The sequence below is a fragment of the Numenius arquata genome, chromosome Z (assembly GCF_964106895.1).
Source record: "Numenius arquata chromosome Z, bNumArq3.hap1.1, whole genome shotgun sequence".
NCBI lineage: Eukaryota > Metazoa > Chordata > Aves > Charadriiformes > Scolopacidae > Numenius > Numenius arquata.
The window spans coordinates 23362853-23387032 of NC_133616.1; the positions used below are offsets into that span (position 1 = coordinate 23362853).

At 36.6% G+C, this 24180-nt stretch overlaps 1 protein-coding gene across 2 annotated transcripts in view; it reads left to right on the top strand.

The window, feature by feature from the left end:
• CWC27 (CWC27 spliceosome associated cyclophilin) overlaps nucleotides 1-24180 on the top strand; it is a 116536-nt gene that overhangs the window by 56819 nt on the left and 35537 nt on the right. The window lies entirely within an intron of this gene.

A 24180-nucleotide genomic window follows, 5' to 3' on the forward strand; every position in this document is an offset into this window, starting at 1 on the left:
TCCCCTATATATGTGTGGATAAAAGTTGTTTCATATAGCCATCTTTGGAATGTTTTTTCATCTCCCTTTTCCCTGCAGTCAAATCATAATTTATTCTTGATTTAGTTGTTGATCCAAATAGGTTTTATATATTTAAAATACCTAAACAATTACAATTTTTATTAAAAATTATTATGGATTAATCATGAAAGGTTCAGTGCAAATCCTTGGCATCTTGTAATGAGAAGTTACAGAGTTGGTCATTATCTGTTTCTCTTCTTTGGTGCTAGACATTGAGGTTGCGTAACATTGGCAGTTTCTGTGCACGGTTTATCACTAGCTTATACCCTGGCAGCAGACAGAAAATTGCAACAGTACAACTGTACTATTCTGAATTCTAAAAACGAGGAGAAGGTTCACAAAATTGTTTTAAATATTCAGTGATTTTAAGTGGAAGTAGATAATGACTTTATTTGCATTTTATTATTATTATTATTTTAATAGCTGTTTCTATGTGTAGTGTATACAGTTTGCCTTCTGGTGGAGACCTAGAATGCTCTGCAAACATTTCACTGGAAGGTAAAAGCTGCTGACTCATTGAATTGAAGAGGCTAGGCTCTGGGTTATGGGGTAAGAGGACAGGCTTACTAAGACTGTGAAACAGGAGACAGACAAAACAGTGTCCAAGTCTTAGAACTTCTTATGAAATACATAAACATGTAGCACAGAATGGAGGTGGGAGAAGGAGTTTGGAGGTGTCTCAAGGAAATGAGGTTATAGGGAAAGGATGCATTTTAATGAAAAGTCACTATGTGTGCTGGAAATGTCTTTTACGTGCCCCCCAAGCAGATGAAAGGGTGCTTTTTGCTTTTCGTGAATTGAGACCAAAACATAACATCACTACTCCACTGGAGACTCCTGTGGGACAGGTGTGGTCAGAAAAAGACTGCTAATGCCGTCTGAAAGGAGGGAGTGTGAGTGAGCAATGTTTGAGACAGTTAACGTTCACTGTTCGGTAACAAGTTTTTGCACACATTTCCTAACCATTTTCATAAAGCTTACTTAAACAGTGAACATAATGTGATTTTTTTGTATTTTCCCTTTTTATTTAAAAAAAAAGAAAGAAAGAAAATATTAGTCAGATTTTTAGGTTTGCTATGGTTTAGGTTCTTGACTTGAAGTTCCTTGTATATAGTTCTTGCCTATCTGTATTGAAAGACAGCGTGAACAAAGTATGTGATACTGAATTAATCTAACACTGGAATGAAAAGGAACATGTACAACCCATAGGTTACCAGTTGCAAGTAGGTCGATCACCAAGAGAGACAAAGGTACATTTGCTGTATGACCAAGAAATGAAGTATTTCAGAATTGCAGATGGGTTGCTTAGCACAGTGAGGCATATATCTCTAATGTAATAGTGTTTTACATATACTATTGTGTGGGACAGTACAATGACAGTTGAATGTCATGTCTTTAGTTCTGTGGTCATAGAGTATATATTACCTATTTTTTTAAATTAGTATAAATATTTGGCATACAAAAGGTAAGCTACTTTTCTATCAAACACAAGGACAAGCATGTGTTCAGTATAAAGAGTCTCAAAGTATTGCATTAAGTTTAGTTGGCTAAATTGCAATGTTCTCATAAGCCTATTAATGTTATAGGAAGAAAAAAGCAGCACAAAATATACAGATACAAATATAATAAACTTTTTTGTCACTGGATCAAACTATTTCAACTGTGCAAGATTATTATTTTCTTTGGGGGAATAAAAGAATAGTTGTCAAATAGTACATTAAAATGTCACTGAGATCAGCCTTTTATTTCTCCTTCATCCTTCTTACCCTTCTTAAGAAAAATGGCAGCTGTGAGGAAATTCTGTATTTTGGGGTATAGAGCAAGTGTAGGCATACCTTTTTGACAAAGTTCTTTTCTTCTGATTTTTCTTTCCAAATATTTAAGAATTATATTAATTCATGCATGAAACAGGTAAAAATACAAAAACTCCCAAATTTCCTGCAAAATTTGCTATCCTAAAACTTAGCAAAATTTAGCAGTTGCATTGAGAAAATCATTCCTGTAAACCCCAACCAGCTGACACAGAACAACATGCAATTTTATTTTCATGTCAAAATGCTTCAAAGTTATGTCATTTTTTCTCAGGCCATAAAATCATAATGTTCCGTTTTAAATGAGTTAACACCCCTAGCCCACCCATACAATGTTAAAAATGTCAGAGCAACAAAATTTCCATTTCAGTGTGATACCAGAGATACTTATGAGTTTGAGGTTTGATTTTGTAATTATTATTTTTTCAATGGGGATGAAAAGAATGACTTTTACATCCAGCAGATGACTTCCTTAAATCCCAGCACTTCACGTTTTACTAATCTGTACAGTAGTGGAGCAGCTTCATGGCTAACAACTAATCACTTTTTATATGTTCCCAACGTATCTTTTTGGGACTTCAAAATACAGTGATCAACAGAACAGAAAATGTTTTGGGTTTTTTTTTTTTCTATACTTAAAAATATTGAATACGTAATAGCAATTTAATTCGGTTTGGTTTAGTTTCTAAGCTCAGGAACAGAAAAGACACTAAGCAGTAAAAATCACCTGTAAGTAGTATCATGGATCATGAAGTATTAATGAAAAAATATGTAATACCTTTAGTATACTACTACCAAATGTAAAAAAAACCACACAAAACCAAACCAAACCAAACCAAACCAAACTCCACAAAACCCAACCAAACCACACCAAACCCCACCCAAGCAAAGCCCTGAAACGTGAGTCAAAATGCATGTGTAGCAATATTCTCAAAGTATTTTATGGAATCTGTTCTCCACACATATTTAAAACTCAGACTATTCAGTTAGGAAGTACTAATTAATGAATTACTATGTTTTCTCCTTAATTTCCCTCTGCCCGTCACTTAATACATAAACATTTGCAAGTGTTAAGTGTATGAGAGAGCACGTATGCCATCTCCTCTTTTTCTTCTGGCTACTAGCCTGTCTGATTGGATGTCAAGCTGTTAACTAACCATCCTTGCAACTGATAGTTTCGCAAACAAAATACTAAGTTTCTCAACATACCAAGTGTGTCTCCACCCCTAAGTCTCTTAGGGGCTCAGAAAAATGTTCTGAAGGAAATCAGTAAGTATTTTAAGGTTAAAGGGAGTGTGTCTTTTAGCAAGGGTGCTGCAATTGTGCACCATCTCCACTCTTAATGCAGTTGGAGGATGTTTCCCCTGCTCCAGATCTCTGGCAGTGTCATAGATCTGATCAGATCAAGATGTATACAGCAGAACAGGAGGGAATAACTAAAGAAAGAGTGCCATCGATTTGGTTTGGCTGGGGCTTAGGCAAAGCAGGATGCATGAATTAGATGGATGGGTGGAGTAGCTCACCAAGGCTAGAGAAAGAAGAGTAGAGTGGGAGAGAAATCATAAGAATTGAGATGGTATGTACGATAGCATTCACAGTTTCAAACCAATAATCAGTGTTCACAGGTTTTGCTCTTTAATTACTGGTTGTGATTGCATGCCAAAATTTCCATGGCTGAAACCTGGTTCTTGTGTGGTTCAAGTGAAGAAGGTTGAAGGGCTCAAGAGGTCCTGGATACTGTGACACTGACATTCTGTATGTATTTACCACTCTCGAAAATATGGTGGCTCCATTTTTAAAAATAATCAGTATAATAATCTGCTATGCAGTTTTTTTCAAAATTACATTTTTCCCCTCAACTAGAATAATTTTATAGGACTTCTAAAGCCATTTCTTACCTTCATAAACTAGTTTGGTTTGCATTGGCATGGAAAACAGGGTTGCCAGTTATCCCAGAAGAATTTTCATGCAGACTAACACCATGAGATGATTCAGTTAATGTTCCAACATAAAGGTTTGTTAAGTATGAGCTTGACACTGCACTGAATTTGATCCCTGCGATATTCTTTCTTTTCTGATGCCTATTGGACTACAGGGATTGTTTTCCATTTACAGGCAACTCTGTAGAAATAAGTCTTTTCATTTGTATTCATAGATGAAGGCATTTGACAATCAAATACTGGAGAGGAAAAAAAGTTGCTTTTTATATGTGTATATTTACAGATAAAAATCCAATCTGGTGATAGATCTTGCTTATTTTTAACAATAAAACTGTAAATTGCTATTCTTTGTTTGTTGACACTGCCATTTGGAAAATGTTCTGTTCCTGTAGCCCTCACTACATTCCTTTGCTTGCTACAGAAGCTTACCACCTAAATTTTTAAGGCAGTGTTCTCTGTTAACATCAAAACCTTTATCTAGAAAATGCTCAATATCATAAACTGCAGGAAAATGTGAAAGTAATCAGAACACAGCTTCTTTTTCTAATTCCATGTTTTATAAAATGTAGCTAAGAAATTATGTTTAAATATGTCTCTATAAAAAGTATGTATTAATTTTGCCATAGTTCTTAAACAGTTTTACTGCTTTCTCCAGAATTTTAAAGAAATTACTTTCATTTGTCATAGGGTTTTGACATATCTTTTTAGTGTCAGGGGTGGGTAGGGAGGGCAGATGTGAAGCCTGCAAAAGAAAGGCATGGCTGTACTTCAGTAGGACTCACTACTGCTCCTGCTGTTTTCACTCTTCTCCATACCTTAACCTAGTTGTGGAAAAAATTGTTCTTAATTAATTAACCCTTCTTTTTAACCTTAAAGTGGTTTAGTAAAGGCATTGCTAAAAGTATAAGCAATATGGGTCTTTAGTATCTCATATACCAATCATAAATTAATGCATTCTCTTTTTTTTCCCTAATATGCTATACCACACCACAAATTAGGCAATAATTTGTAAATTTAAGATTGCACCATTCTTTGTAATAAGTGCTTAATCTTCTTGCAAGAAAGATAAGGCAAATAAACAAAAGACAGCATTTGGCAATAGTTTGCCTAAGAGTGAATTGTTAAAAGGAAAAAGTAGATAGTAGAACAATCTGAAAACAAAAATAACTGATAGAAAGGCAGAACAAACTGTTGTAAGAGTTACTGATGGAAAAACTAACGAGCCACAAGCCAAAACTAGTGTCAAACATATTAATGCTTGACTATGATGAATAACCAAGGAAGTTGCAAGCACTTCTGTACCTAAAATAAACGATAGAACTAGATTGACTCAATATTTAATTTTTTCATGGTTTTTCAGGCTCTTAAATAGTTGTGTCAAAAATGGTGTGGTTGATGTTTTTCTCATTGAGTAACAAGGTGAGACAGAAGTTGGGTAGATTCTTGTAGTTGCACTGACACAGAAGACTTACTGTTGAAGACAAGACAATCAATATTACTCGTGAGGAAAACAGGATAGTTCTCTTTCTGCATCCAAGCTACACAAAGCTGATGTTAAGTACTGATAGAAAGAGTGCATAACAGTAGCTGGCTAGCAGCCAGCCTAATGCAGAGTACATTATCAGGAAAAAAAAAAACTTTTTTGAGGAAAAAAAACCTGCAAAATAACTTGTGGATAAACTTCAAAAACAAAAACAAAACAAAACAAAATGAAGAGCAGGTGGAGGCAACCTACATAAAAGATGGATTTATGCAGCTGTGGGACACAAACATGTCAGCATGGCAGCTTCCATGTAGGTGTGCGGCTCAATTTTTTCTTTATTTTCTGTACACACTTTTTACATGGAGTGTACTTTAAAAATGCTCTGAACGTGCAATTAATAGTTCCATGTTTTTACGGTTTTGGGAACATTTTGATTATGTTATGCATACCAAAATCCAATAAACTGTTGATGGTTTTTAAGGGCTAGTGTTATACACAGTTTAAAAATTAATGCTTGCCAGGTTTTAACTTGGAGATTTCCTGTTAGTGCTTTCTCTTATAGTAATTGCTTTTCTGTATCACTTGAAAACAGTATTGGCTGTAATGCAAATCCCTTATTGAGCAAGATTCTGAAGTATGGAAAACCTTTGGAAGTAATGACTTACGAGAAAGTTTCTGCATGTATTGCTTTGCTATTAAAATTTTGTTTAACAAAGTTTGGTTTTACAAATTGTGAAATTTCCTGCAATATAAATGTCAGTAATATAAATCATTGTTTATCTTTCCTTTCTATGTTTTGTTCTTGTAAGACTTATTTTAAACAAAATGTGCTATGGTTCATGATGACTCGGTCATTTCTGAGAACAGATATGCAAGTGAGATTATTCTTTTATACAGTGCACTTAAAAAATATGTATAATATTTTACTGGTGAACAATTACAAGCCTGCAGTCTATTTATAAATACATTACTTCAGAATTCCATGAATACTAATCATTTTCCTCACCTAAATTATATGAAATGTGAACACCAGCCTTGTCTTGAAAGTCAGAATTTTAAGGATGTGACAGCATAAATCGTAAAAGCATTTAGGAGTGTGTGTTTTGAAAGGCATTTGTCACAGAATCACAGCATTGTAGTGGTTGGAAGGGACCTTCAGAGATCCTCTAGTCCAACCCCCCTGCCAAAGCAGGTTCACCCAGAGCAGGAACGCATCCAGGCTGGTTTTGAATGTCTCCGGAGAAGGAGACTCCACCACCTCTGTGGGCAGCCTGTCCCAGTGGTCTGTCACCCTCAAAGTAAAGAAGATTTTACGCATGTTCAGGTGGAACTTCCTGTGATCCAGCAGGTGTCTGTTGCCCCTTGTCCTGTCACTGGACACTACTGAGAAGAGACTGACTCCAAGCTTTTGACAACCCACGCTTTAGATATTTATAAGCATTGGTGAGATCCCCTCTCAGTCTTCTCTTCTCCAGGATAAACAGACCCAGGTCCCTCAGCCTTTCCTCATAAGAGAGGGGCTCCATTCCCCTGATCATCTTTGTAGCCCTCTGCTGGACTGTCTCCAGGAGTTCCCAGTACTTCTTGTACTCGGGGATCCAGAACTGGGCACTGTACTACAGATGTGGCCTCACCAAGGCAGAGTAGAAGGAGCAGATGATGTCCCTTGACCTGCTGTCCACACTCCTTTTAATGCTCCCAGGAGACCATTGGCCTTCTTGGCCACAAGGGCACATTGCTGGCTCATGGTTAACTTGTTGTCCACCAGGACTCCAAGGTCCCTCTCTACAGAGCTGCCTTCCAGCAGGTCAGCCCCTATCCTGTACCTGTGCATGAGGTTATTCCTCCCCAGCTGCAGGACTTGCCCTTGCTGAATTTCATTGGGTTCCTCTCCGCCTAACTTTCTAGCCTGTCCAGGTCTCACTGACTGGCATCACAGCCTTCTGGTGATTTTATATAGAACATTCACCAGATACTTGCAGAGTAATAGACTTATAGATATGTAATACTCTTTTGTTACTGGCTTCGTCTTCCAATGACCATAACCACTTGAAATTGTAGAATCATAGAATCCTTACGGTTGAAAGAGACCTTTAAGATCATGAAGTCCAACCATTAGCCCAGCACTGACTAACCACACGTTACCACTAAACCACGTCCCTGTAGATTTCTCTTTTTTTATTCACTAGAAGTATTAGTTACCTTATAACCTCTTGAAAATAGCTGTCTAGATGTTCTTTACAAACTGCATTATTTACGTAATATTTTTTTCTGTGAAAAGTACAATACCAACTAAGGGATAAGGGGAGCCAGTTACCCATTTACATTTTTTAATGCATTTTGAGTACTAATCTGTCTAAAAATCTGTTTGGAAAGTACCTGTGGATCTTTTGGTATATCTTGGATTCCACTCAGTTTAGAAATACAATTTAATATAGTCTTAACCATGCACATTCTATATGGCCTAGTTTACTGTTAAGTACTGAATGATATTTTGCAACTACAAGATTAATTACCTGAAGTAACTGTAATTGACAATTTAATTTTAAGATAATATGCTTTATTTTATATTTGTGATTGCCTGAGTGTGCATATACAGTTATAACTGGTCAGTGGACACAAGGTCACTTCAAAAGTTTTGGTATCTACTTTTATCTGAGGGTGTAAAATAGCATGTTATATATGGGAGTTTTAAAAGAACAAGAACAGAAAAGGTTCAGGATGCTGAAAGGAAGGGGGAATTAGAATATTTGAACTGCATATCAGAAATATTTTTCAAATTATGAAACATACGGAAATGATTGTTTCAGATATTTAAAGGAAGAGTACCAAAAACTGTCTGTAGAAGTGAGGAAGCAGATAAACTAAGTAACCTAGTAGATCTTTTGCTTTTTCTTCCTCCAGTTTTAAAAATCATTTGCTAAAAATTTTGAAGTAACCCTTTGTAGCTGTTCCAAAAATCAGTTTAACATTTGTCATGTCATTCTTCATAGTGAAATTTCAGCTAGGACTGTTATGACCAGAATATTATTTCCACAAAATTTTTTAAAGGGAACTGTGCATATAGCCACAATGCTGGCTTTAATTCAGTTTGTTTGCATTGTCTGTGGGTTTCGTGTTACTACTTAGTTCTTCCCATTGACTATCTGTACTTCTAACTATTTTTCCCAGATGTTTTCTCTTGCACTTTTCAAAACAGAGTTATTTTCTGCCAATAGTTTAATTTTTATAAGTCTGTTAATGCATTTCTGTTTTCTTACTGGAGATAACAATTATTTAGTGTCTGCGGATTTTATTAATGTGCTGTTTACTGTCTGATTCATGTATTAGCCAAGTCAGTTCACTCATCTGTAATAGCTAGTGAAGAAAAACAGAGTGATGAGCAATACCAACAAATTCGAAACATTGATGATCACTGAAAGGTAAGATTGGTGGTACTAAAAGCATGGCAGACTGTGTAAAAACCAAAAGAGCAAAATCAAATATTTCTGAAGTAGTCTGGCCACATGGAACAAGCGTATCTCACGTGTGTTGCATCAGTATAACTCCAGCTCAGTCATAATGTGAAATGAAACACTTTTTACATGAATAGTATTTAGTCTGAGCGTAAATGTAATTCAGTTTGTAGAAGTGCAATGCATCTGTATTAGCAGACACACAATGATTTAAAAAAAAATAATAATTCTGCTAGCAGATGGTGTCCAACAAAGACCACTATTGTTTCAGTGTGAGATGCTTCAAATGTTCTGGGCATTTAGCCCAGACAGAGCCATTTTTCCTATAGTATGTGACCAGGCAATAACAAAAAGAATGAAAATAGAGGTGTCAGTCCATATAAAAATATTTTTATAACTTAATATATCTAACAAGTGAGTGGCAATTATTAAACCAAGTTAAATTAACAAAACTGATAAGATCATTCTTTTTACATTTTCATGTCTCTCCAAACAGTTATTTGGCATTCTACCTTATAGAAAAATGAGTTTGGAAAGTTAAGCTACCTGCTGGTACTGTTTAAATGCCCACAGATAACATAACTCAAGCAGCCTGGTGCCTGAAAGTGAGTGTTAGGGCAATCAACAGGAACAATAAAAATCTGTTCAAACAGAAAATCCACAAATCCCAAGGATTTGGAGCCTCCCTATGGATTTTCCACAAATTTTGCTGTTTTCAGCAGAACCTAGGCTTTTATTTTAAAGGTGAACTGCAAAGCTGAAAAGAAAATTGAGTTAATAAAATATGTGCTGAATCCCCTCCTCTCCTTTTGCAGCCTCCTAACTGGGGCCGTCTGCCACATATGTTTTAAGTTTTTCTTTTTATAAAAAAAAAAGCAACAACAAACTCCCTCTTTGATTATTATCTAATACTTAACTTGTTAACTTCAAGAATAAAGTTCCATTCTTCTCAATAGTCTATTAACTCCGAAGTATTTCATAAATCCATGAATTTGTTTTCTTCAAGTCAAATGACTGCCATCCCTCAACTTAGTTTTGTCCACTTTCTTTGTCTGCATTTAATTCTTTAGAATGTGAACTCTCGAGCATACAGCTGTTATCTTTCCATTTATATCTGACGTTTTCTAAGAAGAATGAGATTAAGTGTTTTGGGGAAAATTACTGATATAAAATATGTTTAGGATAAAATTTTTGGTACAGATAGCTTGGATGACGAGTGACTATTGACTTTAGTTTACAACCATCAAAGTATTTTTAATTTTAAAGAGTAAAAATCAGATGAACTCTTCATTTGTTGTGAGAATTTGGTTTGTGGTAACTTAAGAGCCATGAGAGAGTTATATATGAAACATTTCAACTGACATTCCTTATTTGAGAATATTTAGTGATAATCATTAGTAGTTCAGGGAAAACAGGAATAGGATTTTACTGTCTATTTAACAAATGAAAACCAGATACCGAAAAGCTGATAGTGATTATAGAGAAGTAACTAATACTCTTGTTAGTAGCTATGAATTTTTAAGTAAAAAAAAAATTACTGTACATATATTGTTTTTTATTTTATTATACATGCACTTTATGGTAGAAAGGAGAAATCCTATTTAAAATAATTCCTTTATTTTTTTCTTTTTAGATATAAGGGAGAAGTAGTGTTGAAAACTATCAGACCCATTCTCTGTGTTCCAGTGACTTTGTTACTTTGTTACTAAACTAAAACAGAAGATGCACCCTAGTAAAAAGAGCATTGGCAAATTTTTAAATTTTATATTGTTCCAGTACGATTACTTCTTGCTATGATCTCTTTATCTTTTTCTTTATAGTGTTCTTTTTTTTCAATGATCTTGACGGGCAATAAATGTTCTTTGCCAGTAATTTTAGTAAGAAGTTGAAAACTTTTTAAAAGGAAAAGGCATCCTTTGATTTCTAAGTGCAAATATCATAATTATTTCAACTGTCTGTCTCACTTCTTAAGCACTGAGTTTTATTGGTTTACTGGTGGACTTTAATATTTTTAGCTGATTAAATAGATGTAAATTCAGAGCAGCTTAGTGATAACATACAGTTTGATGCTGAGAGCTTTTTGGACAAATAGACTCTTATCGACTCTGACAATCTCTCACAAAACAAAGTTCACACTTAATGTTATGTATTTAATTAAAAACAGTGTTGAAAGCATTGTTTATGATGCCACACGCCTATTGTGTTCCAGCAGGTATGGATGTACTAATCCAGTTACTAACTTTTTGTTTCGTAACATAAATGACATAGAACAGGTCATAGAAATATTTCCATAGTGTTACACCTGAAGAGGTTTTCTTGTCAGTTTAATGGAACTCGTCTATATTAAGAATAATTTGTTACTTTATAGAGTGTATGAGGAATAGTATGTCAGATGTTGATAGTTTATTATGTAGTATATTATTTAAGCGATAGTAAAGCTGTTGCATTATTCAGATTTTTTTTTATCAAGTACTATATTTAAACAAGATAAAAATATTGTTTTACCTACATAATAAAATGTTTATTTTTGACAAACCAGTGCCCTCTACAGCACTGATCAAATTTATGTCAGTGATGGTGGTATTAAAAGAACTAATCTTGTGGTACTAAATGTAAAAGTATTATCTATATCAGCTTAAATATAAAATACAGGCAACTGTTTTATAATAACTTAGACATGTAAAGACAAAAAGTTAATTGAATGAAACCTGAAAAGATGAAAATTGCAGGATACTTGTTGATTGAAGCAGTTGTACATGGGATAAAATGCATGTCAACTTGCACCTGTCCTACAAATGCTCAGATATAAACTTAACTTGCATTCTTAGAGCTAATTGTTTGGAATTGTTTCAGCCTCATTCTAAGTCTATGTGACACACAGTTAATAGTCTTGCCAAACTTTTTTTTAGCATTTTATTTCAGTTTGATATACAAGTAAAATAAATTATACTGTACTTTGAATAACACAGTGGAATTATTTCCATGTAAAGAAAAGTACAAAAGTGCAGGATTGGAGACTGTACTTATAACAGAAATAACTAACTTGGTTAATTATACCAATCTGTTACCTCTGTGTTATGGCTATTAGAGTTAAAAATAATGTGAAGCATCATAAAATAGATTTGATACAAATAATATTCATCATTAGTGAATTAGTGCTTTGCTTTTTTAATCAGAATAAATGTTTTCAATTACATCTGGGGCTGAGGTGATCATCTGAAGTCAACTTTTATTACATCATATGATTCAGGTCCAGTTTGAGATCTACTGCAAAAATAAAACAACTTTGCTATTTGATTTGACTTTTTGAGACTTGCTTTAGCTCAATCTAGAAATACTTTTCATCCATTCTAAAGAGTTCTCAAAATGTTTTTTCTGGCTTACATACAGTTCATGCTTAATTGATGTACAGATGTGGGGTAGTAACGTAAGAGGCATTTTGGAGCCATTCTTTCTTCACGTGAGAAGGGAATGGGTAAAGGGAAGAGATTAGAGACAGAGCTACTTCATAACAGTATGAAATCCATCTGGGGTAACAAGTAGATCAGCTCAAATATTCTGCTGTAAAATAGCCTAGAGCTCAGATTGTGCTTCTATAACTCTGACTTAATGGGCCCTGCTTTTTGTTCTTCACAGACTTCACAGATGTTAATAGTTGCCATAGGAACTATCACTTTAATTTGCTGAATTCTTTTTTAGGCGTCTTGCTATGAAGCTAATGTGTTGCTGATTTTTATGACTAACTTTATAGTTGAATTAAAAAAAAACCAGTTGCACAGAATACACTACGGACACTGAAATACAAGCTTTATCACACTGTGGAAAGCTGGGGGAGTTTTTCTGATTGTGCATACATCAGTGTAATTAAAATTCTATAGTCTTCAGGCATTTGCTGGATAACTACATCAGCTGTGGCATAATGGTCATGTGTTAACTGTTCAATATGGAAGTTCACATAAGTCCTAAATACTGAGTGAGGCTTTGATTATATTTCTAAATCCATCTAATGATTATTAAACTCTTTCCTTATTTAACTATTCATGCATTACATAAAACAAGAGAATTTTTTTCTTTTTGTTTCACCTTTACATATCTCACAGTTGTTGCTCTTAAAGTTATATCAAGCTTTTCCAGTTACATAAAAAACAGGAGGATCTTTCTTAGAGCTGTGTAAAAGCTTACTTTCCCTACTTTCAAAACCAGAAAATGAGAGATCATTTTCTCTGAGGAATGTTTTTATGTAGGGATATTTCATCCAAAAATCAAGCAAAAAACAAAAGATATTTGTGCACCTTTAGACATGGACCTCTCCAGTATGGAAAATATCACTCCACACTTATGTGCTGCTAAGTCAAAGTAATAAATGTCAGTTTTTTAGAAGTCATAATTGATTTAAGAATAAACTATGCTGGATTAGATCAAAGATCCATTTAGCCAAATATCCTGCCTCTGACAGTGGGCAGAAGCAGGGTAGTTCTACAGTACTACTGGGGAACTTTTCTTGGTTCCAACAATCTGAAGTTTAAGGCTTATTTAGTCAGAAAGTTCATTTGTCCTGTTGTGTTTAATGTTCTTTGGTGTATTTTTCATCTGTGAAAAGATCTAGCTACTTTGAACCTGTTCATACTTTTGATCTGTATGATGTAGTGTGGCAATACATTCCTCAATGTAATAGTAAGCAGTGTGGACAATATTTCCTTTTGTTTATTTTAAATCTGCTGTCTTGCAGCTTCATTTTATACTCGCAAGTCCTTGTCATATGAAAAATAGTGAATAATACCTGTAGCTTACATTCTGTTGAAGACATTTCTGTCTTGTATTTGTTTGGATTTCATTTTTGGGCTCATTCAATGTCTATCTGCATTCTAATGCACCTTCCGTATGAAATGTCCATATCCAGCTTTTCTAATCACGTGAGGGATCTCTTCTTTCACTGGACAGCCAGAGGGACTTGATGGCCCATTCTCACTGAAATCCCGGTTGAAAGTGGTCTGCTCCTTCTGTCAGCACATTTAGATAAAAGGCATCATAAAAATAAGGCAAGGGATTCTTAAAAGGTCCTCTTAACCACCCTTGTGTTCTAATACAGAAGCAGCTGTAGACTGAGCTATGGTGCTGGACTGATGAGTGAGCTACATAGTTTTTCCAGGGGTAGAGAATTCCTGAAATATTATTTGGCTTACTGTAAAGGCATTGTACAGTGCACCTCTGAAGACCAGTTCCGTGAAGTGCTGTATTTGCTGCATATGCCTGCGTTTTCTGCCTTAAACAGGAAAAGGGGAACAAGGAGCAGAATGCTGCTACCAGGACATCTCATCCAGCCCCTACCTAGCACTCTCTGTCTTCAGGAACTCCTCATGCCTGCACAAGAATGGTGATGAAAGCCAGAGAAATTGTTCTGACAGCAGAAATCCTGGCTTTTGACTTTCCCAGAGAGCCCTACATCCCTTCGTCGCATCATGTGCATGTGGTTCCTTCAAGTGACAAAAGAGCTTGGGAAAGGCAGTGCTCCAGCTAGGTTTTTTTCTTGCTGCTGTAAAATTCTTTCCAGTCTGCTCTCTCTTGTCTGGATCAGAGGAGCCCTTAGAAGAGGGGGCAGCCAGGAAGGATCCTCAGGCTCGATGAATCATTCTGTTGAATCCTTTGAGGCTCAAATAGTACTATTGGAAAGAGGAGGCTTTTGTTAGTTTTGAGTGAGGCTCAGTGATTGCTTCTAGACTTGAAACATTCTGCAAATCAGTCTTTAAACTGACATTAAGTTGATGACATTTTTATGTATAGAAAAGCAATTTTATGTAATGTTGAGGTTTTAGAAGAATTAAGTTATTTTGTTTCTCTTCAGAGATCTGCTTATTTTGAGTCTTAGTAAAAGAGAGAATCTGTACTTGCTTGTGGAGGACTACAATAGTAGATTGAGTAGAACGTTTAGCTGATCTTTCAGACAATTTGGCATTGATCCTGCAAACACTTCAGTACATGCTTAACTTTGAGCCTTTTTTTACGTTATTAGAGCTACTAACTACTGTGTACTCAGGGTTCTCATTTGTAGTTTGCAGTAGCTGAGCATTTGAATATGATTTGTTTGTTTAAAATAGGCATTATGTAGAGACTGCAGAGCAGACTCACTTGGGAATAATGTCATTTCATAATAGGGTAGGATGCTAAAATGTAGAAATGTCTAGGCCAGCTAACTGTGAAACATTTTTGGCAAGATTTTCTTTTTTGAATCTGGCTTTTCAATATAATTACAAATCAAGTGAAGTTGACTATTTGCTTTATTTTAGGCCACTCCTATGACATAATTTACTATTTTGTATAGACAGGTGATATGGCAGGTCAGAAAAGGATTCTGTATGTCTATGGTGACTATATTTTACAGTGTCCGATAGGTTTTTATGGAAGCCATTTGGTGATCTCATCAACAAGTCTATTGTTTCATTACTATCAGATTCAGTGTGTTTGTGGTTAAATCAGCAGAATGGAGAACATGAAGGGAGTGCTGTTCACTTTGCAATCATTTCCATCTGTTATAAATTTTTATCAGATGTTGGGAAACAGCAGGCAAAACTCAGAGCAAGCGTTTTATCCAATTTCTAAAAAACAGTGATATGTAATTGGCATATATTGTGCTCTTAGTTTAATCTCTCCATTTAGATATTTAAAATGTCCTATGGTACACTAGTATTTATAGAGTATATAGAAAGCTATTTCCATCTTTCTTCATGTTATTTTCTTTTTAAGGCTGTGATGCTGATATAAATATTTTGGTATTTAGTAATCATGAGCACTGATGACACTTTTCATAAAATGGAGACTAAGAGTGAGACTTGGAGAGGAAAATCTCCATTAGGCATATGCTGCTGTTCTAAGTGTCTTTGCCTTCCATTGATGATGTTGGAATCTGCAAGAGGAATTGGCTGGCCGGTGGCCAGTACCATTTGCCTAAGAGAAGTGGGAGAGGAATCCATCAGCAATACACAAACTGATTTATAATTAGATGGTCCCACGGAATGAAGTCTTATATTTCTTCTAAAAATCATTTTTAGTATTAATTAATCTAAATAGATGTTTCTGGTTTTCATGAAAATGTCTGAGATACTTTTAATAATATGAAGGGGTTTATTCCAGAGAAATCATCCATAAAAGAATTCTGTGGTCTCATCTGAAGAGTGAAAAATATTTTATCCTTTTTTTCTAAATTACTGAGATTTTATTGATTGTTTCCTTGACTCATATATTAGAACTCTGCAGTATTTGTGGGTTTTCTGTCCTTGTTCATGTTTCCGCTGTCTCACTTTCTTTCTCTAATGAATATTTCCATTTCTCTCCATGTCAGGGGCGATATATTGTGGTGGCAATAATCTTTGTCATCCTTTCTTGAGTTTCTTGTATTACTGTATTGGCCATTTTGACATGGGATATCCAGTTTCACTTATAGTATTCTAAATTGATCAATATTGGATGTCTCTTGTAGTACCACTATAATACTTTTTGTTGTATTCTTCCAGAAATGTTACCATCAGGTACCTCACTCAGTTTTTTCAGAATATTTATCTTGAAGTATTAACTTTGCCATATTGAAAGGTAATTGCTTATTCTTGTCTCAGTTTGTCTAATTCTTTTCACTGTGTGCTTTGTTTTCAATTCATTTCTCACCATTTGCTTTCTCTTTTTCTCAAGGCTCATTGTAAAGGCTTTTTGAATATCTAAAGCTGTTTGCCTTGTCCATTACTCTCTCATCCACACCTTCACCAACACATTGGAATGAAGCTGCTAGATTAGTGAGGCAACATAGACACTAACTGTTCAAGATGTTGTATATTTTATTATTTACTTAAAACTACTCACCAGAAGCTACCATGAGGTTTACTGTGACTTCTTCCGTGCTCCCCTTTGTTCTAAAGGTACAATTTGTTACCATCTGGTCATCCCGTACAACATTGTTTTTAAGGTGAATTAGTGGAACAGCCATTCCTGAATTCCTTCCAGAGTACTCTGGAGCTTTATCATGCTTTAATTGGTTGATATCTCTTCTTCTGACACCTCTGTCTCAGGTCTTGTCTCATCTTTATGTCCAAATCAGATCAGGTTCTTAGAGAGTTACCTCCCTAGCATCTTCTTTTGAGAAAGCTGACACAAATCAATCATTTATCTTATCAGCAGTGGTTTTGGTTTACCTTATTATTCCCTTTAATCCCATGTGACCTAGTGACCTCTTCCTTCTTTTATGTTTTCTTACTTTAGTTAATTCAATCATTTTAGTGTTAATACCTTCAGCCTGTTGCTCCTTAAAACTCATCGTGGCCCCTTTTATACATCTCACATATGACCTTCTACGACTTATTCTGACAGCCCTAGCTTTAGGTTTACAGATGCAAAATTATTTGGTCTGAATAACCTCTTAAGTCTTGTTGTTCAGTTACACTGTTTAATTCCTTGCCTTTCTGGTCCCTTTTTTGTGAGCTTTGCATTCCATCTAATACTTTTTATTGTTTTACAGGAAGCATCCATGTTTCTTCTAAAGCATTTAGGACTTTTATTTTAGACATTAGAACTTGTCTGACTTACCTGGTGAAACTACTCTTCTAAATTTTCAGAATGACTTACAGATTTGGTCTGCTTTCTCAAAGATGATAGAACAATATAATACAATAGTCTAGATTTGAAAGCAAGAATAATTAAAGACAATGATTAGTGGCTAACAGAAAAGTATCTTGATTTGGTTTACTAAAAGAGATTCTGCTACACTAACTTGTCTTTAGGTATTTCCTGAGCAAAAATAATCTTTTTTTCTAGGCTAACTGTATATAGAATCATAGAATTGTCTAGGTTGGAAGGAACCTAGTAAGGAACTAAAACAAGAATTCATCCTGCAAGCCATCATTCCGAAGTGACAGAGGAGGAGGAAAACCTCTTAATTACAACAGCTGTGGATGACCAATGTAGTGTGCTATTACAAAAAAAGAAAAAAGGCAAATGCGTATCTATCAAGCATTAAGCTAAGCATTTGCAATCCAGATAGATATACCATTGTTCTGGATGAGAGATGCTGGCAGTCTCCTCCAGAGTTTCTGTTTATTTGTTTTAGTTTAACCATGTTGCCTATCTTACATTAGCCAAAGTGAGTTTCTTCTCTTACACTGGGAAAATTTAGGTTCTTCTATCTGTTCCAGAATCTGCTGTTAACATATAAGTATAGATAGTGCGTAAAATCAGCCTTAAGCTAAAACTATGATTTATGCTTCTATACATGCCCTAATGCATACATCTGCAGTTTCTGGCAATGTAACTGGTGGCTGAACAATGTAAGCGAAGAAAGTTTGTAGGGAAAGGTAATATCTTTTATTAAGCAAACTGTGGAAGAGAAACAAACTAGCTGAAGAAGAGCTCATGTACCCTGAAACCTGTGGGTTTTTCGCCTCTCCAGCTGTCTTAGTTGCTGTAATGAAATATATTGCTTCTCCCTTAATATCTTTCTTCTTCTTGCGCAAGTTTATACTTCATGCTCAGTCTGCCGGCCCTGCTGTTTTGCTAAGCTTCTTCTAGCAGAGTAAAATAGTAACATTCTTCATCAATCTCAGCCTGTGAGAATTCATTGCTCAGTACTGAGACTGCTGACATACAGTGTAGTTTACAGTCCAGTACACATAATTACATTAAAATAGAGTGCCAATTACCTGATGCTTTAATTATGTGATCCACTTATTTACACTCAGGTTTATGGAAATGGAAAGGCAGTGATGGTTACCCATGTAGTCTTTAATAAACATGCCAGCCGTATTAGATTTCAGCATTGATATCTTTCAGTAGTCCTAGATGAAATGTATAAATACTCGCAATTCATCCATAAGGTCTTTCAGTGCAGAAGTTTTTTGAAGAAAGAGTTACAGTACTAATTGCAAACTGTAGTATAGTAAGTACTGTTAAAGTCAAAACCAGCATTAACTGCTAGCATTAGCATTAGTGCAGGTGTCCATACAGGGCCCAGCAGCTATATTAAAATATTTTGTTTACAAGTTCCCAGCGTCAAGAGTTGCTGAATATGTCTTCTACCATTTTTATATTATCATCTTATTTGAGACACGACTGAGATGTACCATTTGCAGAAGACCGGAAGACATATGCCTGACCCCTACAGCAAAACCAGGCTGTCAAAAAGACACGCTGCATATTCCCAACCCATAATTTTCATTCTCATTTTTGCAGTTGTAAAATCTTTGCAGTGTTAGAGATGAACAGTAATGTAATCCAGACAAAAATAAGATTCTTGAACCCTTAGAAAAGTCTTAGATCTACATGCCAAATGGGGGAATTTGCTATCCATTCCAAGAGTTGTATGTTTTGCAGGTACCCTAAGGGGCAGAAGGGGGAATATCAGAAAAGGCTTCAAAACTGACATTGTAGAACAGACATTTCCCTTGATTTTTCGAAACATTCCACAAACAGTTAGTTGTACAAATGTGACATTTATATTAGTTTGTTTTATCATTGAAGTTCTCTATTTGGAAATACTATTTATGTTTTAACTTAGAATTGGAATTCTCAACCAGAATATTATTCATTTTTCAAGAGTATCTATTAGAAACTAAAAGCTATCATCTCAATAGGGATTCTTCCTCATTGTCTCTGATATTATTAGGGTCTCCGCTTGTCAGTTCTAGAATGACCTTTCTGTATAAATCATGGGTGGTAATGTTATAATAGGCATTGAAATGTTTCATTAATAAATTTAAGAATTAAAGGGTGAAAAGAGGGTACTCAGGGAGCTGGCGGGAGAGCTCACCAAGCCTCTCTCCATTATCTGTCAACATTCCTGGTCAACAGGAGAGGTACCAGATGACTGGACGGTGGCCAATGTGAAGCCCATCTACAACAAGGGCCGGAAGGATGATCCGGGAAACTATAGGCCTGTCAGTCTGACCCCGGTACCGGGAAAGATCATGGAGAGGATCATCTTGAGTGAGCTCTCATGGCAAGTGCAGGGCACCCAAAGGATCAGGGCCAGCCAGCATGGGTTTATGAAAGGGAGGTCCTGCTTAACCAACTTGATCTCTTCCTATGACCATGTGACCCACCTTCTTGATGCGGGGAAGGCTGTGGACGTTGTCTACCTGGACTTTGGTAAGGCCTTTGACACCGTCCCCCACAGCATTCTCCTGGAGAAGCTGGCAAATCATGGCATAGACAAGTGTACTCTTCACTGGGTAAAAAACTGGCTGGATGGCCGTGCCCAGAGAGTTGTAATTAATGGGGTGAAATCCAATTGGTGCCTGGTCACCAGTGGTGTCCCTCAGGGCTCAGTTTTGGGGCCAGTCTTGTTTAATGTCTTTATTGATGATCTGGATAAGGGGATTGAGTGCACCCTCAGTAAGTTTGCAGATGACACCAAAGTAGGTGGGAGTGTTGATCTGCTTGAGGGTCGGCAGGCTCTACAGAGGGACCTGGACAGGTTGGATCAATGGGCCAAGGCCCATGAGATGAAGTTTAATGAGGCCAAGTGCCGGGTCCTGCATTTTGGTCACAATAACCCCAGGCAACGCTACAGGCTTGGGGAAGAGTGGCTGAAAGCTGCCCAGCAGAAAAGGACCTGGGGGTGTTGGTGGACAGCCGGCTTAACATGAGCCAGCAGTGTGCCCAGGGGGCCAAGAAGACCAACAGCATCCTGGCCTGTATCAGGAATAGCGTGGCCAGCAGGAGTAGGGAAGTGATCGTGCCTCTGTACTCGGCACTGGTGAGGCCTCCCCTTGAGTACTGTGTTCAGTTCTGGGCCCCTCACTACAGGAAAGACATTGAGCTGCTGGAGTGTGTCCAGAGGAGAGCCACCAAGCTGGTGAGGGGTCTAGAGAACAAGTCATAAGAGGAGAGGCTGAGGGAACTGGGCATGTTTAGTTTGGAGAAGAGGAGGCTAAGGGGGGATCTCATTGCCCTCTACAACTACCTGAAAGGAGGTTGTAGACAGGTGGGTGTTGGCCTCGTCTCCCAAGGGAATAATGGCAGGACCAGAGGAAATGGTCTGAAGTTGCGGCAGGGGAGGATTAGATTAGATATTAGGAAGAATTACTTTACTGAGAGAGTGGTCAGGCACTGGAACAGCCTGCCCAGGGAGGTGGTGGAGTCACCATCCCTGGAGGTATGTAAGAAGTATGTAGACATGGCAATTCAGGGCATGCTCTAGTGCCTGAGAATGTTGGTTTGTGTCTGTTTGTGGGTGGGGTGGTGTGTGGTTGTGGGCGTTTGGTTTGGTTTGGTTTTGGTGTTGGTGCTCTGGCATTTTGGGGGGTTTTTGTTTGTTTGTTTTTGGTGTTTTGGTTTTTTGTTGTTTTTGTTGGTTGGACTTGATGATTTCAAAGGTTCCATCCAACCAAAAATATTCTGTGATTCTGTGAAGAAAGGGAATATGGAACGTGCTTTTTATGAAATTAATAACTTTGGGAAAAAAAATGTGACTGCCTGTCATAGGAAGGGGTTGAATCCAGGTTTATCTGAGTGAAGCCTCTGGCTGTGAGGCTATCTGTATAGTTTTGGCACTACCTAAATACTTAAGTTTTGAAAGAAATGTGGCCTTGTTTAATATTGTTTGTACCAGGATCAGTGAATGGCTGTGTGCTAGGGTAACCTCAAGCAGTTTGGGCCCCTCTAGGGGCTTAGGTGGAGTTTAGAGGGGGAGTTGTGAAAACACTGAATGGTAGTGAAGTTTAGATTGGAGTTGGGATAAATTTGGAAATGCATAGGAGGCAAAGTTTTCAGGCATTTTGTGATCGAAATGTAGGCATCAAATGAATTTTAGCCTCTACTGAGCTTTGTCATCACTGGATGGAGAATATCTAAATTCAAATTTTTAATATATGCAATCACCTTTTCCCTAAATCACAGTTGAATAAGGTACTGTGCCTCTCAATGACTTAGTTATGTTTGTGTATTGTATATATTTTATGAGTTACAGTTTTTATGTGCTTAAATAAATACAGGCAGTTATGGTTTATCTATATGTGTGCATGAGCATACAAGTACAAAGAGATACATATATATATATGTATATAAAGAAAGAGGGGTGGGTTTATGTCTGTGCGTAGCAAGTATAATCATATGGCCACTTACACCAAAATCACAATTACTGTTTATTTCTGAAATCAGTTCTCTTTTCTTCTGCCAAAGTGAAGTCAAATATAGAACTTCTCCTTTTTGAATTAAGAAATAACTTTGTAAATTTAGAAGACCCCTTGTTATTTGCAGCAAGACATCTTCAGTACATGGCACTTAGAAACAGGCGTATTCATTTCGCTTAGAATTTTTGGCTAAATTTCCAATTGATTTTATTCCTTATTAACCAAGTATTAATTCATGTTTTAAAATACAAAAGAAAAATAAAATAGATCTGTAAGAAAGCTGAAGCGTGGATTATATGATGTTATAAATATAACTGCAGAAAACTCTACTACTAAGATAAAAGTATATTGAAATACTGGTACAGCTGAAAACTGAGAGATGGAAGATCTCCTGTAGTAAACAAGCACTACAAGTGGGTTTTGCAGGCATTTTAACCATTCCAAAAAAGACCTGAGCTTGAATTAGTAAAATGGGTAAGATAGTGAAACTCCATTCCAGAGCAGTACAATCATGAGTTTTTGGATCTAGGCTTGCTCACAGCTCATCAGCTAAGGGCACAGTGTAGCAAGTGTGTGCTTGCTCACTTGTGGGTTAGATCCTTAGTGACAGAACCAACTATAAGAGTTATGTTACTAACCTTTAGTCCTGTTTTCAAGCCACTGCTTCCCATTACATTTAATAGGGTTGGAATCTTGATCCGCCAAAATCTGGTTTCTTTCAAATTCAGTAGGAGGATTAAGGCCAAGCAGTCTCCATCAGATTGTGTGTGGAGTCTGTCTAGCCATATGGATGTCTCTAGGCTTCTAGGGTATTCTAACTTTATATGACCTGTGACATTAATCTCTGAAACAGTCTTAGACTTGGAGTCAAGAAACTTTTTCAGCTTATGTATTGCAAATATCAATGAACATAATCTTTTAATTTTGGGATCATAGAAAATACAGGAAGAATTTCCAGACCAATACTTCTGTGTGTCTGAGTCCTGCTTCGCCATAAAGCGCATAAAACCGCAAATAAATCATGAAGGTACTTCTGCTGTGCTGAAGAAAAGGTACTTCTCAGTCAATCGGTGCAAGCTAAATTGTTTGAGATATGTTGATACACTTTATTGCTGTCTTAGAGATTAGCAGTCAAATAGTGATTGAATCATAGAATCAGAATGGTTTGGGTTGGAAGGGACCTTTAAAGATCACCTAGTCCAACCCCCCTGCAATAAGCAGGGACATCTTCAACTAGATCAGGTTGCTCAGAGCCCTGTCCAACCTGGCCTTGAACACTTCCAGGGTGGGGGCACCTAACACCTCTCTGGGCAACCTGTTCCAGTGTTTCAGCACTCGCAGAGTAAAAAATTTTTTCCATATATCTGGTCTAAATCTGCCCTCTTCTAGTGTGAAATCATTACTCCCCTATTCTATTGCAACAAGCCCTGCTAAAAAGTTTGTCCCCATCTTTCTTATAAGCCCCCTTTAAGTACTGAAAGGCCACAATAAAGTCTCCCCAAGCCTTCTCTCTCCAGCTTTTCATCCACCAGTACCCCCAGGTCCTTGTTGGCAGAGCTGCTCTCAGTTCCTTCATCCCCCAGTCTGTATCAATACCACAGTTGTCCTGACCCATGTGCAGGACCCTGCACTGGGCCTTGTTGAACTTCCTGAGTTTTACATGGACCCACTTTACAAACTTATCTAGATCCTTCTGGGTGGCATCCTGTCCCTCAGGTGTGTCAACCTCACCACTCAGCTTTGTGTCATCTGCAGACTTGCTGAGGGTGCAGGCAGGTTTGGGGGTTTTCTTTTTTCTCATAGTGCTTTTTGGAGCTAAGTCTCCTAGACACCCCATTGCCTACATTTTGGCAATGTTACTCATAGAAAAAGGATATGCTCTATAATGCATTTCTTCAGAAGCATTCAATGCATAATTGTATCCATGCATGGATATACACACACATATACACAGAGTTATTTCTTTGCTTGATATTGAATATGGAACAAATGGTTGAGACAGTTATGACCATTGTGCTTGGCTATAGGATAGTATAAGTCTATTGGTAAAGTTGTTTAACAGCTGTTATCTTTCAAGATGTTCCAACTTCAGTCAGAAAAAGCTACTGAGAGTTATGTAGTTAGGAGATTGCAATAACTATAGAAAAATAATGTCTAAGATACTTCAGATAAAAGGTTAAAAGCTGTTGTTTATGCATAAACTAATGCTAGCCAGTATTTGAAAAGTTATGGCTTTCATTTTACTATAAAATGTAGTTTACTTTCAAAAGCTATAAAAAAATCACTGGTAGTTGGAAATTCAGTTCATGCTATCTAGTCTGCAAG